This window comes from Schistocerca serialis, chromosome 4, assembly GCF_023864345.2.
Source record: "Schistocerca serialis cubense isolate TAMUIC-IGC-003099 chromosome 4, iqSchSeri2.2, whole genome shotgun sequence".
Classification (NCBI taxonomy): domain Eukaryota; kingdom Metazoa; phylum Arthropoda; class Insecta; order Orthoptera; family Acrididae; genus Schistocerca; species Schistocerca serialis.
In genome coordinates, this window is record NC_064641.1 from 381,140,569 (window position 1) to 381,156,601 (window position 16,033).

At 44.1% G+C, this 16,033-nt stretch overlaps 1 protein-coding gene across 1 annotated transcript in view; it reads left to right on the top strand.

The window, feature by feature from the left end:
• The window catches only part of LOC126474866 (calmodulin-binding transcription activator 1), a 1,815,894-nt gene that overhangs the window by 70,359 nt on the left and 1,729,502 nt on the right, over positions 1-16,033 (top strand). The window lies entirely within an intron of this gene.

The following is a 16,033-nucleotide window of genomic DNA, read 5'->3' on the forward strand; positions in this document are numbered from 1 at the left end:
TCCTTCTGTTAGTAAAGTCCTGCCACACGTTTATTTTTTCCCCCTGTTCGATTTTACACCTGCTTATTAGCTATCCATCTAATTTTCAACATTCTTCTGTAAAACAATATTTCAAAAGCTTGTATTTTCCTCTTATCTGAACTCTCACTTGTCCACGATTAACTGCCTCGAGGCTACACTCCTGATAAATACCTTCGAAGAAGACTTCCTAACACTTAAATTTATGCTAAATGGTGACAAATTTTTCTGTTTCAGATATGCTTTTGTTGCTTTTTGAAAAATTGCATTTTATATCTTCCTTTTAAGTACAGTAACTGTGAATTGCGTCTTTATATTCGTGATACCTTGTACCTCATATCATGTACGAAGGATTTGGTGAAACATGTGACAAGTTACAGACAATCTGTGTAGCAGAGGTAGACCAACATGCTTTACCGTGGTCGCCAAGGATTACTGCTCCTTACGATAACGCGCGTCTCCATATCACAAACGTAGTGACCAAGAAGTTGTGTCAACTAAAGTGGGAGACACTCGAGTACCCGCTCTATAGTCCTGATCTCTCCCCATGCGGTTTATTACGCCATCTGTCTCTTCAGAAAGGCCGTAAAGTGTCGACGATTCCTGTCGAACAAGGATGTGCAGTAGGCAGTTAAGGACTTCTTCATGCAGCATGGCAGGGTGTTTTACCTAACGGGTATCTTCAACCTGCTGCATCGGTAGGATGATTGCCTCGTTGCTTACGGCGAATTTGCCTGATTGGCATACCGATTCTTCACATACAGCCTACGAACAGACACTTTTTGATCGCCCCCTTATATCTATTTGTGAACCGTCCAATTGGTTTTCAGTGTGTTTCAAGGGGAATAGTAAATATTTTCGAAGGAGATATCAAATACTTGTTGGTTACAGAGTTATAGATGGCCATAGAGATGTTTCCATTTCGCGTGTTAGTACTCTAGTTGCTATGGGTTTATCTATCGATAGTCATTTTGCTTTTGATGTTACCTGAGTTTTACATAATTGAATTGTGCAATTGTGAGTATGATTTTATGGCCAGTTTTGTTTTATCGTTAAAGTACGCTGCACGTTTTTACAAATGCCGGGTATCCCGATGTGGTACTTGGGTACGGGTTCAAAAATGGCTCTGAGCACTATGGGACTCAACTTCTGAGGTCATTAGTCCCCTAGAACTTAGAACTAGTTAAACCTAAGTAACCTAAGGACATCACACAATCCATGCCCGAGGCAGGATTCGAACCTGCGACCGTAGCGGTCACGCGGTTCCAGACCGCAGCGCCTAGAACCGCACGGCCACTTCGGCCGGCGTGGGTACGGTTTTCGAAATGAAAACGCTGTTGCTGTTATTATATAGAATACCGAACAAGGGTGAGGAGTGTTCAGTAATGATTTCAGTTATTTGCTTGAGACTGGTGCAGTACGCGGCAGCCATACTTCATCTGAAGATGCAAATGAACATAGTGAGGATGAGGTGGAACAGATTACTCATTTCGTAGAACTTAGTCCTGGAACAAGCAAATTCAGAATTTCTGCGCATATTGGAATTCGACAGACAAGGATATTGTAGACATTAAGTATGTACCATTTCCAGAGGATTCAGCACCTTTCACAGGAGATTGAGATAGGCCACTGGAATTTTGTCGTTGGCTAATTGCAAACTGCCGAGCTTCCGCATTGACACTGTTTACGATGAAGCCACTTCCATTCGTGACAGCGTCAAAAAATACTGGTAACTCGCATCGCTGGTTCGACGAAATCCACCTGCCTTCGTGGTGGCAAATTTTCAAGAACGCTTTTCTGTAAATGTGTGGTCTGGAATGATAGATAACGTGTTGAGTTATAACATCGTCTTACAGGTCCCCGTTGTCGCCAGTGTCTTGAAAAAGAGCTTCCATCATTATTGGAAGTGGTTGTTTCGGATACAAGGATGCACATGTTCTTCCAGCATGACGAGGCTCCTCCACATTATAGTCAGCAGGTGACACATAATCTAAACCTAACATTCCTCGGAAGATGAATTGGTGGGAACTATCACATTTCTTGGTCACCAATGTCCCCCGAACCTTAGAGAATTGTTTCTCTTAATTTCAAGTCTGTCAAGAAACAGGCGTGAGAAGATGCAGTGCGAAACTCAAGCAATCGGAATACACTGACGTGAAAAAAGTCATGTGATAGCAACAGGCACATATACAGGTGACAGTAATATCGCGTACACAAGACACAAAAGAGCAGTGCACTAGCGGAACTGTCATGTTCACTCAGGTGTAAACGCGGAATGGTGGTTAATCTAGCTGCATGGGACATAGTGTTTCGGAAATTGTTAGGTAATTCAATATTCCGAGATCCACAGTGTCAAGAGTGTGCCGAGAATACTAAATTTCGAGCAATGTCTCTCGCCAGTGACAACGCAGTGGCCAACGGCCTTCTGTTAATGACCGAGAGCATCGGAGTTTGCGTACAATTGTCAGTGATAACTGAGAAGCATCACTGCATGAAATAAAATCGAAAATCTATGAGAGACATACAACGAACGTATCCTTTAGGACAGTGCGGCGAAATTTAGCGTTACTGGGTTAACAGTACGACATCGCCTGCAGCGCGTCTCCTGGGCTCGTGACCATATTGGTTGAACTCTAAATGAGTAGAAACCGTGTTCGTGTCAGTGTCCTGGTCAGATGAGTCCCGTTTTCAGTTGGTAAAAGCTGGTGGTAGGGTTCGAGTGTGACACAAACCCCAGGAAGCTGTGTACCCATGTTGTCAACAAGACATTGTGCAAGCTGATGGTGGTTCTGTAATGGTGTGATCTGTGTTTACATGGAATGGACTGGGTCCTCTAGTCCAACTGAACCAATCATGACTGTAAATGAGTTTGGAGACCAATTCCAGTCATTCATGGACTTCACGTTCGCAAACAACGATAGAATTTTTATGGATGACGATGCTCCATGTCCACCGGGCCAAAATTGTTCGCGTTTGGTTTAAAGAACATTGGCATAATTCTAGGGAATGATTTGACCAGCCAGGTCGCCCGATATGCATTCGGAAGGACGACGGTTCAATCCCGCGTCCGGTCATCTTGATTTAGGTTTTCCGTGATTTCCCTATATCACTTCAGGCAAATGCCGGGATGGTTCCTTTGAAAGGGCACGGCCGATTTCCTTCCCCATCCTTCCCTAACTCGAGCTTGTGCTCCGTCTCTAATGACCTCGTTGTCGATGGGACGTTAAACACTAATCTCCTCCTCCTCCTCCTCCTCGCCCGATATGAATCCCATCAGACATTTACGGGACATAATCGAGAGGTCAGTTCGTGTACACAGTCCTGCACTGGCAATAATTTCACAATTATGGAATGCTATAGGGCAGCCTGGCTCAGTATTTCTGGAGGTAACGTCCAGCGACTTGTTGAGCCCATGCCGCGTCGAGTTACTGCATTACGGCGGACAAAAGGAAGTCAGACACGATATTAGTTCCATGATTTTGTCACCTCATTGTACGTTTTCATTGCGTACATATATGGGTAAAGTTATCTGCTGTCAATTTCTTCCTATTAACCTTCATCGGAAACTTCCCGATTGCATTATATTGCGTGACTTTACAGTATTAAGCACTGTTAGTTAAAATTTCGGTACGTGCATCCGAGTTCTGTATGAAATGTAAATGATTGAAATTACAGAATGATAGCACATGCTTCATTTGAGCTAGCATAATGGTGACGATCGAGTTAGGCTTGATAGACGCACTTTGAAAGTTGTACTTCTTTGCCTGCTGTGGTCCTACATGTTACCAGAGAGCGCAACATTTCTTTCCAATACCACAAATATGTGTATGACATAGTTATGGGGATGAAGGGTGGACAAGGTCTCCAACTTCATGATTGTAGTGTTACAATAAGAGCGCAAAATGTGAACTGAGCGCCACGTTGGTTGTTAACGATTCAGCAGGTCAATAGTTGTCACCGTTCAATAGGAGACATAAAGGATAGTGGCAGTGTGTCCAGGGACCTCTCATCGTGCACAAGAAATGGACGTTTCGACACCCGTTGTTCACGGATTAAAATGGACAAGATGTAAATGTCGATGTTGTGGACAGGAATAATCTTGTTTCCCGATTTAGTTGATAGGCCCAATTGCCGCATTTGGCGCTCTAATAAATTCACAAATGATTGATGAGGAATAAAATCTGTTCCCACCATGTCTCTGTGGTGTACAGTGTGGTCTGGAGAAGTCATTGGACCATTTTTCTTTGAAAACAAGGCAGGTAATGTATTAACGGTAAATGGTGAATGTTATTGCAGCTTGATAACCCAGTCCTTTGTGCCTCAACTGAAGATTCGTGGATTCCGCAGAACGGTCCTTGTTGACATATCACGCGTGGAATATTGACGGTTTAGCGCGAATCTTTTCCTGGTAGTTTTAGTGACCAGAAATGGCCGCCACGACCAGTGGACTTTATTCTGTGGGGGTTGTCTGATGTGTTAGGCCATCAGTAGGCCCACGACCATCGAACCCAGACCGAAGTTGAACGCTGTATCAACGAAATACCACGACACTTAAGTAAATTCGTTACTGAATATTTTGCTTGAGGAGGACGCGTGTAGTCCGCAGCTCGTGGTCGTGCGGTAGCGTTCTCGCTTCCCACGCCCGGGGTCCCGGGTTCGATTCCCGGCGCGGTCAGGGATTTTCTGTGCCTCGTGATGGCTGGGTGTTGTGTGCTGTCCTTAGGTTAGTTAGGTTTAAGTAGTTCTAAGTTCTATGGGACTGATGACCATAGCTGTTCAGTCCCATAGTGCTCAGAGCGACACCCCCGGGATAACAAGGCCGTCCAGCAGTGTTAGTGACGTCACACTAAGCGGCCCATAGCCGACGCAGCAGTCCACGGACACCTCCGTACAGACGCGCCTGATGCTAACGATTTTCTGTCCGTCATTCAGAAAGGAGCGAACTATGATTCGAACCAAATACCAAATTATATATATTCTTGTAAACAGCATAAAGGTTCATAACGAAATACCGATTACATATACGGGCATTAATAAGTTTAATCGATTGAGGAACTTTGCCACTATTTTATAATTGTCAGAACACTATTTAGCTTTAAAACTTGCATACAGGTGGTGACAAATGCCAACTGACAGCAGGACGTAACATTTTCAAGCTATTACACTGAAAGTAAATTATCTTAAACACTGTCATACATAGCGAAACCCTCACAACTTTCGTTTACAATAAGGTAACAAGAGTTCGCTTTATCTCATAAAACACATGACTATTGTGAATTTACTCATATGTTCATGGTGACAGCTCTTTTCAAGAATTTTTACAAGTGTATCCCCAGTAATAAAGAATGGAAACGAAAGATAGATATCAAATATTCTCCTTTTAACATAGACATCACTGAACACAAGATTCTGTCTTGCACTGTGATACTAAGGGACTGCTCTTCCCTTTAAGAAAAGCCTGACAATTTGAAGTTCACTCTGCTATTGAAGATACACTTCTTGAAACAATATTAAAAATGTTATGAAAGGTAAGGAAATGAAAAACAACCAAGTGCATTACATGTAAGAATGTGAGCAAAAGGCTGAGGCTCTCTTTACTTACCATTTTCAATCTCTCTACAGCTTTTCCACGTAGAAATCACCAACTGCAATTCTCATTATTGCTGTCTGTTACTAACAAAGTGCTTTTCTATTTAGAAAGCCTGACAATTTGATGTTCATTCTGGTACTGAAGATAAACACATTTCAGAGGAGTTCTAGAACCTATTCCTGCCCGTATATGTAATCGGTATTTCGTTATGAACCTTTATGCTGTTTACAAGAATATATATAATTTGGTATTTGGTTCGAATCATAGTTCGCTCCTTTCTGAATGACGGACAGAAGATCGTTAGCATCAGGCGCGTCTGTACGGAGGTGTCCGTGGACTGCTGCGTCGGCTATGGGCCGCTTAGTGTGACGTCACTAACACTGCTGGACGGCCTTGTTATCCCGGGGGTGTCGCTCAGAGCCATTTGAACCATTTTTTTGAGGACGCGTGTACCAGAAAAGTCGTGGCAGCGTTTTACCGGATGTATTGTTCAATACGTAAGTCCCAAATGACTACATTACAAATTCATAAATATTACAATGCTTTGTTACAGAAACCATATTTTATTTGACATTCATATGTTCCGCCCTTATTGTAATACCTTTTGTTTCGACGTATCCTGTAACAGCATACAAGACACGTAATACAGCTAAGTAATGAGTGTGCAGAAGACGTGAATGATTAAAAATCTTAAAAGTGATAAACACGAAATGGTCGTCATGCCTGTCGTTAGAACTGGGCGACAGACAACAGTCCACGGGGCAACGAAGGATCATACATCTTCCAGACCACGGTTTCCCAAACAGTGTTTTTCTCATTAAAAACAATATATTAATCTTGAAAATAAACAAGGCATTCCATCAAAGTACCAGGATTCTCAAAGTGTTCTGTAACACGACAAATTTGGGAACCCCTCTTCTGGACCAGTGATAGGTTTAATGGTGTACAGTACGCAGTAGGGGCGTTATAAACATTTTCATTGGGTGTTCGTAAAATTTTGTTTTACGGTATTTTGTAAGTGATTATTGTTGTATGTTTTAACTTCCTGTAACTCTGCTTTGTACATTTTATAGAGTAAAGTTACTTCTGTAGATTATAAATTACCTTTGCTATGTAACTGGTGGGCGGTCAGAAAATTTTAGTATTAACAGAGATAAAAAAAAAAGTGGTTGGTAGGTAAAAAAAAGTTGACTGTCTCAGTGTAGAAGGTTGTTGTTACAACGTGAGAGTATTACTGCAGCTGTTCAAGTGTCATCTTTCACTGTTCAACACAGTTGTATTTTCAGGAAGTGGTGCCGCACAGTTCTTATATATTTGAAAAATGTCATGTCATACTGGATCAGTGTATAATTCCTGATTTTATCACCGGACGATAATGATTTTATATTTCGTCTAACACGGTGCTGTAAGTATTTTTATGAACTTGATGATAGTTAGATGACTGAAACTGGAGTGGAAGTGTAGTAGTTTGCCAGCACCTCAAGGCGGTAATATGACATTTTTCAAACAGTCAGTTACATATAGGATTGTTTATGTCAGGGTACGTTTAACACTGAACCAAAGTTGCTCGTGAGTACAGAAAATAACTTGCCCTCCCACAACTTTTTACGATATGTTTGCTTCATAAACTAGGGGGGGAGGAGACAGCAGGATGCAATTGCGCCCTGTTGGAATCTGAGTACAAGTTAAGAACACTCATGCACTTCTACAAGCGATTTCCCGTGATCTCCTAAGCCACTCATTCAGTCAGTTGTAGCACTACGTACCTGACCGCAGTTCTTGTGGCGTTACACTTGTCGAAACTTATCAACTCTACTCAAAAATGACAGTTTGAGTCTTTCCCAACTCTTGTATAAATTCCTGCGGACGCAATTATTGTGTTCGTGAGAGTTCGATCGCGGCGTGTCGTCTGAGTACTTGGCAATGTTGAAAGTGGCTGGCAGCATCCGGCAGGCTTCTACAATGCTACTGTACGATACAGTTGCTCCTGAAGACGCCGTCACACGTATTCGTCCAAGGTAATGAACAGAGAAACTGCACCGATACTTTAGGCGGCAAACGGCTGGAGCCGAACGCGACAGCCGTTGGCCTCTTCCGCGCGCATCATCTAACTGCAACTGCTGATGTACGAACAAGAAGTAGTAGAACGAGACGGCGGCTTTTCGGAGATCGTCGTTGTGACTTGTCCTAAAAATACAGGCATCCTGCCAGCTGCTGAGAAAGGCAGTGGACAAGTTCCACACGCTGAGATATAGAAAGTATATGTCTTCTTACTTCAGAGTTTTCCTGACCTGTCTATGCACCGACAGAAGCAAGGGATGATTTTCTGTATCACGACGTCTTTGTGAAGGGGAAGGAGTCTTGAAAATTTTCGAGAAAGTCTGACAATTGTCGCCGTTTTGGAGAATTACGAAGTTCTTTTGTGATGATGATATCATAGATCAGATTCGAACATTACTGTTTTACAGTGTGTAAAGAACCTGGCTACGACTGTGTCTTAACCCTCCGATTTTTCTTTGAGTGGAAATGTACATATAAAGTTACACAGACATCGAAATACAGTCAATATTAAAAGTGAATTAGTCCAGAGTGTTAGTTGTAGGAACGGGATCAGTATTACATTAGGAATAAAAATATGATGGAAATTAATACGGCCTTCTTTCTTTGTTGGTTTGACATCGCGCAAAAGCTCACGTTCGCATCTCGGCACGTGGAGGCTGGCGTCTGTTTCAGCGTCACAACTTCATCAGGAAGTGTAGTACGCCTATGGAGGAGGAAGCTTACAAGACGCGCGTTCGAATGACGCATAAGTACTGTTCCTGACTTGGGACACTTGACAGGGTAGGGTTAACAGGAGGGAGAGAGAGAGAGAGAGAGAGAGAGAGAGAGAGAGAGAGAGAGAGAGACCCTCGTATTTCGTCATGGATTCATTTAGTGAGTTAACCTGCCATCTCTCATCTCTCCTGATGCAGGCGAAAGACCCCCGATTTTCCACTTTTTCTTCCGTCTCGGTTATTCCATTATTTCTCCCAATTTTTAGGTAATTGTCGGCAAACCTGATACATTTGCTTTGAAAACCGTCCATTTCATTTGTTTTGGCCAATGGTGGGAAGTACATCGCTCAGTAATAGTTTTTAATCGATGTATATATCGAGTGAAGTTGCTTAATATTGAATAATCGTTACAATTTTTAGAGTGAATGATTAAGAGTGTTATTTTGTTACCTGAATCCTGAAAGGCTTTATTTTTGTGTAAGCGGGTATTTCACATATGTCCGTTACATTCTTACCATTTTGGTTCGGTTTTTTGATTCTCGTTACGGTAACGAGCTATAAAGCTGTTTTCTTGAAGCAATATTCGGAACAGTTTCCGTACATTTTCGGGTCTAGGAAAGGTCAGTCATTTGCAGTTTATACGCATTGCCGATGCGACATTAGTGGATGGTGGAAAAAACGTTGTTTCAAAACACGTGGAAACAACAAAGCACCGAGTAAATGTTTAGTGTGTAAATTACAACAAAAAACTGGAACGTATGTGTAACCCGGCCGCTGTAGGTAAGTGGTTGCACTTCCCATACTTAACGAATCAACATTTTGGGTAGTGCTAGTGTTTTCATTTGCGTTTTTATACCCCAATAAAAGCTTAGTGATGCAAAAGGTGTTGTGTACGACTTCGTACACAATGATAAGAAGAGGTGGGCTACAGAGTGATGCGGCAGTTGTCATCGTAGGATCATCGTAGGAAAGCTGAACAGGAACAGAGATGATTAGTGGCCTAGTAAAACAGCAGACAGAAGATTTACTTAACTTGTATTTCTCGTTACGAATGATGCAACAAGAAATAGTCCAGTTATCAGTGTCACAAGGTAGAGGCTAGAACGAAGGTGTTGAAGTGAAATAGCTCAAAGCGCAAATTGGCTAAGCGGCTACCGCTGGTCGTCCTATAATGTGACGGCAGAGGGCGTCCGCTGGAGGCCTGGCCCAGTGGGCGTGCTCTATTGGGTCCGCCAGATCCCGCACGACCGGTATCGGCGTTGGACGGCAACTTGCAATTCCTTTACTAACTGTGATACGCCGATAGGGTGGTATCTATACGTGATACCACAATAGGGAAAGCTTTACATCAGTTGTCTCGAGGTTACACTGAAATTGAAATTCGTCATTCGTACCTGCCGATTTTTAGAACTGAATTTCGCTATTTTTGTTTTTCGGAAATTAACAGGTATGTGAGTGAGAGAGCCGTGGATAGATGCGCATCAAAGTCAAGTGGCAGACGCTCCAAGTGAGACGTTGTGCAGTGCGGTTTGTATTGGCTGCGGTCCAGCATTCACGAATGTTGGATCGGCGCGGCTGCTCTTCCGGGAAAGGTGTAGCGCCTGCTGCTGCTGGTCCGGCCGGCCAGCCGTGTCCGACAGCGCGCGACCCGGCGCCCGCGCCACGCTGCCGGGGTCACGCAGCATCGATCCCCGCCGTACCCGTGTCCGGCACACGCACAGCCGTTCGCGCCTTCCGCCGGGCGCGCCTTTGAAGGCTGCCTGCTGTCCGCCAACACCGGTCGTCCCACACACTAGTGCCTGGGGCCGCTTTTTCACGGCAAAAGCGACGTCGCTGCCTCCTACAGAGCGCCTACCGTGCCACTTTGTAGCTGCAGCTAGTAAGGAAAGTGGCAGCGCTGGGTGGATGTTACACGTCGTTCGGATTCTCAGATTCCTGCATTCGTTGAAATTGGAATAATTATATTATAGTATTATATTATTATATTCTTCTTGAAATCTGAGGGTATTTTGCTTGTCTCATACATCTTGCACACCAGAAGGACGAGTTTTGTCATCGCTGGCTCTCCCAAGCCTATCAGTTGTTTTTACTGAATGTCGTCTACTGTAGCAGCCGATATCTAAGGTTTTCTACCAGGCCTTACCTTTTTACCTATTTGAGCCTCTGCTACCTTCACTATTTCATCTCTCAAACCTACCCTCTCGTCTTCTGCTGTATTCTTTTCTAGCCAATCGCTGCCTAATGCTCCCACCGAGCGAGGTAGCGCGGGGGTTAGCCGTCCAGTTTTAGGATCGCTTAAATCATTTTAGACAAATGCCGGGATGATTCCTTCGGAAGGGCACGTCCGATTTTCATCGGCATCCTTCCCTAACCCCGCTTGTGCTCCGTCGCTGACGATCTCGTTGTCGATGGGACTTCAAACACGAATCTCCTCATGCTCCCTGGGATATTGGTAACGACCTTTCTTTCCTTCAGCTTAACCAGGTCCCCTCTCCTTAATTTCATACCTTTTTGCAATTTCTTCAGTTTTAATGTGCAGTTCATAATCGATAAATTGTAGTTAGGGTCCACATAAGCCCCTGGAAATGTCTTACAATTTTTAATCTGGTTTCGCAATCTCTGTTTTACCCTTATGTAATCAGTCCGAAACCTTCCTGTATCCCCAGGTGCCATCTACATACACAACCTTCTGTCATGATTTTCCAGCCATGTGTTAGCGATAATTAGATTATGCCCCACGCAAAATTCTACCTGGCGGCTTCCTCTTCCATTCCTTCCCACCAGTCCATATTCACCTACTATTTTTCCTTCTCTTCCTTTACTACTATCGAATTCCAATCCCTCATCACAATTAAATTTTCGTCTCCCTTAATTGTCTGAGTAATTTATTTTATCTGTCACACATTTCTTCAATCGCTTCATCATCTGTGGTGCTAGTAGGCATATAAACTTGTAGTACTGTGGTGGGTGTAGGGTTGGTGTCTATGTTGGTCACAATAATGCATTCAATATGTTTACCCACATTCCTATTTTCTTATTCATTATTAAACCTACTCCTGCAGTACACCTGTTTGATTGTGTATTTATAACCTTGTATTCATGTGACCCAGAAGTCCTGTTCCTAGTGCCACTGAACTTCGTTAATTCCCATTATACCTAACTTTAACCTATACATTTCCCTTTTTATATTTTCTAACCTACCTAGCCCGTCAAGGAATCTTTACATTCCATGCTTCAACCAGTAGAACACCAGTTTTGTTTCTCCTGATTGCATCATTATCCTGAGTAGTCCTTGCCTGGAGATCTGAATGGCCAGACTATTTTATCTCAGGGTAGTATACCCAATACGATGCCATAATCATTTAACCATACAGTAGAGTTGCCTGCCCTTGGGAAAAAATAATGGCTGTCGTTTCCCCTTGCTTTCAGCTGTTCACTGTACCAGTGCAGCAAGGCCATTTTGGTTGATGTTAAATGGCCAGTTTAGGCAGTCGTTCAGACTTTGACCCCTGCAACTATCGAAAAACTGCTGCCCCTCTTCAAGAACCAAACATTTGTCTGGCCTTTCAACAGATACTCCTACAGTATGGATATCTGTACCACAGAGATACGCAAGCCACCCCACCGATGGCATGGTTTGTGGTTCATGATTGTCTAACACTCTCAAAACAACCATGTATTCCATGAGTAGTGGCTGCAGTTTTAGCCAAACAGGCAACCAGCTCTTCTCCAGTGTGTATCAGTGTCTCATACACCAACCGCTTTATCTCCTCCCATAAAAAGAAATCCATAGGAGTGATGTCGGGAGAACGTAATGACCAATCCGTCCACTAGCCCCACTGCGAGGGGTAAAAGTAAATGTGTATTTTCAGAGTAGTTCAGCTGAGCACACTTTCTCTCCAGGTGAAAACGGGACAACGCAGTCTGAGCACACTGTATCGTCTGTCAGTGTTACGTGAAGAGCAATTTCAAGCAGTAATATTTTTCGTCCAGGAGAAATGGCAGCACAGGACATTGCCTGCCAGATTGATGTAAGCCACATCGATGTAATTCACACATCAAACAGCAGTCTTGAGAACAGAAAATAGAAGATTTGTTTCATAATTATTTCCCTCGGTCAACGACTAGTGACCATTACCTATCAGTTACAGTTCATAGGTATCTTTAGAAGAGTGCAGAAGAATGTGAGCTACCTTTTTGGAGACAGTTACGATTAGGAGGACAGTGATGGTCCAGGCAGTATGTAACCATCTCCACATGATAAATTGAGCCTCTAAACCTGCATCAGGAAGATATGCACAAACCCACAAGCAGATAAGTCCGGGGGACATCTTGAATGGAACCTAGATCAACTACAGTTGGGTTCTCTTTACAGAGTGCAGGATGTATCTGGTGCCTGATGATTGATATAGAAGTGTGTCGTGTCACCAAGATATCATGCGTACGCCAGACTCACAGTTCCATGGATTGTTTAGGGGTTTTGGACTGTCATCACATATAGTGTCCATTGCCTCTCATCACTTGTCTGGGGTGGCTAGCATTGCTGCCTCTGGATCATGGGGTCCCGAGCTCGATTCCCAGCCGGGTTGGGGATTTTCTCTGCCCAGGGACTGGGTGTTTGTGTTGTCCTCATCATTTCATCGTCATCATCATCATCATTTTTGGCAGTGACTAGATTGGAATATGAAAAAAATGGAGTGTTTGAAAATTGGAACTTTGTATAGGAGCTGATGACCGAACAGTTGAGCGCCCCACAAACAAAACGTCTTCATCAACACTGTCTGGGGAATTTGAGTGCTTCGGAATATCGGGACAGGATTCTCCAACATATTTTCCATCTCCAAAGTCAAAACATCGTAGACAGATTTGTTTTTCAAGACGATAATGAACTTGCACATCACATGAATCTTGTGAACATCCAGGAACCGAATGGCGTGGTCTGCAGTGTCTTCTGTCATGAACCCGTGTCAGCATGCTTGGGACCAAATGAAGCTCACGATGACATCATCGATGAGTCATTGGATTCCGTCACCTTTCCGCTTATCTGACTTGCCCTATGTATAAAATAGCTGGAAATTAAAAAAATTATGAAAAATTCAAATTTTGTAACGATTTTCCCTCACTCTTACGGAAGAAGGACAGTTAACCTAAATGTAAACTGGCGGAAAATTTAAAGTCCAAGATGGCGCATTGTCATGCAGGTTGTCTTGTAATAATTGCGCAGGTTCTGTGATGTCAGAATTAAAGATGACCGATCTGGAATACTTTCAGTGGCTCCACGACGTCAGAATCCAAGTTGAGGAATACTGGCTCTATAGTGTCTGATACCCTGATACAAAGTAAGTTTGTGCAGGTCCAGGTCTATCTGCTGGACAAAGGGTGTCCTATTTAATGTGTTACCCGAAGCTACTATTCACTCAGAGTTGTATGGTCACAGCATACTGCTTTCAGCATATGTCATACAACTTCGTAAGCCTGCTTCTCCTCTAAGTTTAGATCTTTCCACTTTATATCTTTAACACCACACCGTCAGAAAGCAAGGGCTTTCTAGACAAGCTGTCATCTCTGGGAAGCAGTCTATATGCACCGGCCTAGTTGACGTAATATGCGGTCTCAGTTTGAGAGAAAACGACGCACTTCCATAACTTTACTACAGTTACATGATTCATGTGTCCTGACGAAGTTCGACTTCTTGAGCTGACAGCCCGCCGCTACCAACATTGGGACCTTACGTGAGTCTGCCAGCCAGTAGCAGTGTATGATATACCTTTACTCCATGTGCGCTGCATAAAAGTTGCAGAGTATGCATTGTCGCATTTGTAAGGCTCGTATCTTAGCGGAAGAAGCGTGAAAGTCTGTAGCTTGGAATAACACGATAATTGAACATGCTTCTTCCTTCACAGTACACAACAGCCCGCCACTTCAAATCAGTTAGGAAGACATAAAATCATCCAGAATGAGATTTTCACTCTGCAGCGGAGTGTGCGCTGATATGAAACTTCCTGGCAGATTAAAACTGTGTGCCCGATCGAGACTCGAACTCGGGACCTTTGCCTTTCGCGGGCAAGTGCTCTACCAACTGAGCTACCGAAGCACGACTCACGCCCGGTACTCACAGCTTTACTTCTGCCAGTATCTCGTCTCCTACCTTCCAAACTTTGCAGAAGTTCTCCTGCGAACCTTGCAGAACTAGCACTCCTGAAAGAAAGGATATAGCGGAGACATGGCTTAGCCACAGCCTGGGGGATGTTTCCAGAATGAGATTTTCACTCTGCAGCGGAGTGTGCGCTGATATGAAACTTCCTGGCAGATTAAAACTGTGTGCCCGACCGAGACTCGAACTCGGGACCTTTGCCTTTCGCGGGCAAGTGCTCTACCAACTGAGCTACCGAAGCACGACTCACGCCCGGTACTCACAGCTTTACTTCTGCCAGTATCTCGTCTCTTACCTTCCAAACTTTGCAGAAGTTCTCCTGCGAACCTTGCAGAACTAGCACTCCTGAAAGAAAGGATATAGCGGAGACATGGCTTAGCCACAGCCTGGGGGATGTTTCCAGAATGAGATTTTCACTCTGCAGCGGAGTGTGCGCTGATATGAAACTTCCTGGCAGATTAAAACTGTGTGCCCGACCGAGACTCGAACTCGGGACCTTTGCCTTTCGCGGGCAAGTGCTCTACCAACTGAGCTACCGAAGCATGACTCACGCCCGGTACTCACAGCTTTACTTCTGCCAGTATCTCGTCTCTTACCTTCCAAACTTTGCAGAAGTTCTCCTGCGAACCTTGCAGAACTAGCACTCCTGAAAGAAAGGATATAGCGGAGACATGGCTTAGCCACAGCCTGGGGGATGTTTCCAGAATGAGATTTTCACTCTGCAGCGGAGTGTGCGCTGATATGAAACTTCCTGGCAGATTAAAACTGTGTGCCCGACCGAGACTCGAACTCGGGACCTTTGCCTTTCGCGGGCAAGTGCTCTACCAACTGAGCTACCGAAGCACGACTCACGCCCGGTACTCACAGCTTTACTTCTGCCAGTAGGTGGCAGGTAGGAGACGAGATACTGGCAGAAGTAAAGCTGTGAGTACCGGGCGTGAGTCGTGCTTCGGTAGCTCAGTTGGTAGAGCACTTGCCCGCGAAAGGCAAAGGTCCCGAGTTCGAGTCTCGGTCGGGCACACAGTTTTAATCTGCCAGGAAGTTTCACATAAAATCATGTTTGGAAACAACAAATATAGTACCACAATCAGTGAAAATTTGTACATACAAAAGTGTAAAGCCCCCCCTCTCCAGGTAATGTCCTATGCTTGCTAGAACGAATATTGAACTGATAACATTGAATCTTGTGTTGAAATCAACTAATGTACTACACCAGGGGTCTCCAAACTACGGCCCGCGGGCCGAAACCGGCCCACGAGGACCGGCAAACCGGCCCGCGTTAGCTGGCCCGACATCCCCGGTATCCGGCCCGCCAAAAATTTGAGGTGGTACCTATATTGCCAATAATTCAGTTTCGAGGCCTATCGCTACCAACACACCGCGACATTGTCGGAGCTCTATATTTACAAAGCGGAAGGTCATGTTTAAACTTGTGGCTATCCACAGTAAACAGACAGACCATTCTCCGTGCGATAGTGAAAAAAAAAGAACGATTAA